Raw genomic sequence first — 4,071 nt, 5'->3', positions numbered from 1 at the left:
AACTTTATGAAATGCCGAGCAAGTTTATTTGTGATGAGTGCAACTGATGGTGTCTGATGTTCTATGTGATTGGGACACAGTGATAGACATTTTTGAAACTAAAATAGCTATTAGGCTCTAGCCTTATTTCCTATGACCACATATTAACTCGAATTTAGTATTTCATTATTTCAAAAAAAAACACTATACATAATCTCTATACAGGTGATATGTTTCCGTCTCCTGGTCTTTCATTTTTTTTTTTCTTATACGTTATTCTCTGCCTTAGCTCCTGAAAGATACCAGGCCAGATTTTCCACTCTTGTCTGTTTTCACAGTGTGAATACAAACTTCATTCTTTCTTCTTTTTCTTTCAGAAAACACAAAGCACCTAAGCTTTTATTTTCTTTCTTTTTTATTGAAAATAAATTCTTCACAAATACAATGCATCATGACCACAGTTTTCCCTCTCTTCACTCCCCTAGTTCTCTGCCACCTCTCCTCTCCCCTGGAACCACTCCCATGGTTCTCTTCACAAAAAAACAGGCTTCCCAAGGCCAGCAATCAAACTGACAAAACAGGATAAGTAAGACAAAGCAAAAGGCCCTCATTAACTTTTAAGAAAACACAGACATTAACTTTTAAGAAATTGCATAAACCCATGCATTATTCTGAGGCAAAATAATGTGTTACAAATTTCTATATAAGTTCCCCCCAGCACAGAGAAATTTTTCCATTCAAGAGATAATTTACCAGGCTTTATATTCACTTCATTCTTTAAGTATGTTAATCCTCTTGCTTATTATCATGTCATAGCTAATGTAACTAAAAGAATATTTGTTGAATTATTTAATGCTTTTTATGGAGATGTATTCAGCCCATTTTATTATTTTACAAGGCATTTTAAATATGTTCTGACTGTGTATCCTGATCCATGAACTGCGTTGCTTCAGAATTTCATTCTTAGAAGCTTGGCAAGCTGGGAGTACTGTTAAAGGAACAGGTTACTTGGGGTGACAGGAAGATAAACTGGTAGAATGATTTGTTTAGACCCTATGTTCAACCTTCTTAAGTTAAGTGAGCAGGGTAACTTGCGTGATGGACAGCCAAGTCTCATTCTGAGGAGGTTTTCCTAATGGTTGAATGGACTGTCACTTCTTAAAGATTATCACTGTGCTCTGTAGTAAGAGTATATGTGTTGTATATGTGAAGCAAAACCTTCAGGTACATATGCATTGCCCACCTATCCTTCACCATAATGTAATTCCAGAAATTTGCTTTGTCTCACTGCAATAAACTAAGCAAATATTTTATTAAGTCTTGAAATTACCCATCCCCTTTGGACTCCTATTGTGTGACAAGATTTTTTTCCCCCTAAGGAGAGATATGCTGCACACAGTTACTCATCCCAGATAGGGATCTCATTACAGACCAAAGTATGGATACTACCAAAGTCCAACTTGCTGAAATAACAAGTTTGTGTGCGTGGGTGGTGGTGGGGGGATTACTTATAGGAATATGGGTGAAGGATTACTTTCAGGGGCAGAAATGCATCACTAAAAACCCCATTCCAGCATGGGTGACAGCTCACAGAGCTAGAATCCTGGAGCACACTGCACAGCCCTTAGGAGGCTCTGTAAGTTGGTGATCATCCTTTCCACGTGACTTAGTTGGTCTAAATCTATTTCAGGCAGCTCAGCTCGATCCCGTTTCTTCTGGGCAATTGGTACGGTCTCAGGGCCTTTTTTGAAGCTTGGATTGTCTGAGAGCTACTCTCAGGAGCTTTATTGTATACTGTGGTGTTGAGGAACTTAGTGAATAAGATCAGTTTCAGGGAGACTCTGAAGCTATTTTCGTTGATTTTATTCCTGTTTAAAGAGATTCCCTGAAGGATGGGATGCTTCAGTCTTTGGGAAAATTATTATACAACACTCCATTTGTTGAGAAAATAGTCAGAAATTATCAACATTCCTTGTTTTGATCCAGGTCAACATAATCACAGAAACAGAGAAAAAAGTCTTACAGAACCTGTCTTCAACCAGGTCATTCCTATTGACTTGACAGATTTTTTAAATATATAATTATAAAACATGTGAAGTCAAAAGTTTTACCATTTTAATCTTCATATTCTTTATTCCAATATATTTAGGTGCTTCTATTATCCATTTTCTTTGAAATTAACTATATGTTTTAAAATAGATTTTAAAGATTTACTTTTTAACTTTTTTATTGCTATTTAATGAAAATGACTACATTTATGAGCAAAAATGAGAGGATACAGCCTCTATTAAATTCCATCACCATTTTTTACCATCCCAGTGACTGAGGTGAGCAACTGACCTTCACAGTAGCTAAGATATAGAATATTTGTACATTTCATATGCCTTTAACTTTCATATAGCTGTGCATCATACACATTTATACAGTTATAACATGACCAAACTTTTACTATTATGCTCTCTCTGTCTCTCTCTATATATAAGTGTGTGTGTGAATATAACATATGGGAACACACATTTAATATAGACATAAGCACATATATAATATTTGCATATAGATTTAATGTATATGCACACATACGTGTGTAATAAATATGAAGGTTCTCATTAGAGTACATAATGTAGAAATCAGTTATATTAACAATACCAGATAATTTAGAAAACATGCTTTAAAAAATTTCAATAGTGGGAGAGGTTTCCAAAAGAGCAAAGGACAATTTTATTTCCTTACCTGAGATTCAATAGTCTCATGGCAGAAATGGAAGAAAGCTGAACTAACATCCGAGTCTGAGAAGTTCTCTGGAATATTTTGGACTGAGGGGTTGGAAATCTCACAGGCTTTGTACATGTCCCAAAAGCCTAGCCAATACGACGACTATGCATCATTAAGAGTTGTTTACTGTGCCTAGAATGGAGCGTGAGAGTGCTCCTTCCCCAAACACACACACACACACACACACACACACACACACACACACACACACACACACTGCCTCCATTTCTGACTCTGGGTTTGTCATTGACCTTGACTGTATGGTAGCTGCAAACACAAGTGCCGGTTATACACCTTTATTCCTCAGAGTTACCCCAGCGTAGCTGCTGTGCTCTAATTACTGCCTTGTCCACAGCATGCTGTGGGTCTAATAGATGCATGATTTTTGGTAGAAGTCACCCTTAATGACCAGTTAGTCTTGTATAGCTATTTGCATTTGGATTAAGAATAAATGAAAAGACAATTATGAGTTTCTTATGCTCCACAAGGGCATGTGAGTGTGGGGGCATCCCTTCATCACTGGTTTCTGCCCTGCTCAGAGAAGTTTCATTGAAGTAGCTAAGGCATACCACCAAGGCAATAACATTAATTCTGTTTACACATCTTTTAGTCCAATGAGTAAAAATAAAGTGATTTCCTTATGATGTCACGTCATTGAATCTTCTCTAGTCTTCATCTGATCCACTCGGGAAGATTTCTCACAATGGGGAAACACATTCAATTAAAGTGAAAATTTCAATACTTTTTAAGAGGTCAAATACAATGTTTTCTTTGTATTACATTAAATATTTAATAAAAATTATCTCTTCTTTTTTCAATGAGTCATTCTTTAAAACTTTCCAAAAATTGCATCATAATAATGCAATTTGTTTATAATATTATGAGTATTTGATACATAAAAACGCTTAGTCACAGACTAGCCAACTTTAAATTTATTCTTTATGAAACATGGCATTTGTTACTTAAATTGTGCCTATTTCAAAATGGTGGACAGTTTTTGCCCCGGAAAATAATCACCCTGCAATCTCCTGCGAATGGTTGTCTTGGTTTGCTACTCTATTGAAAGCAGACCAACAGCAAGCATTTTGTGTGCTTTTCCTACCCGAAGAAATATCCTGATTCACCTGCTTTCTTCTTTTTCAGAAGACAATACCTATCTTCTGTTTATAGACAATTCTATTCATTAGTAAATCATCATACTCCCTATCATCTTTTCTCAAGAGCCATACACTTTAGTCTTCTTGATAAAATTATTACTAGACACAAATGTTGTTGCTTTTCATTTTACATTTTAAATTACTTATAAATTTATTTTCTTTC

Source organism: Alexandromys fortis, unplaced genomic scaffold (assembly GCF_014885135.2).
Source record: "Alexandromys fortis isolate MF-2015 unplaced genomic scaffold, M_Fortis_MF-2015_v1.1 scaffold_37, whole genome shotgun sequence".
In the NCBI taxonomy this organism is placed as follows: domain Eukaryota; kingdom Metazoa; phylum Chordata; class Mammalia; order Rodentia; family Cricetidae; genus Alexandromys; species Alexandromys fortis.
This window is presented reverse-complemented; position numbering follows the sequence as displayed.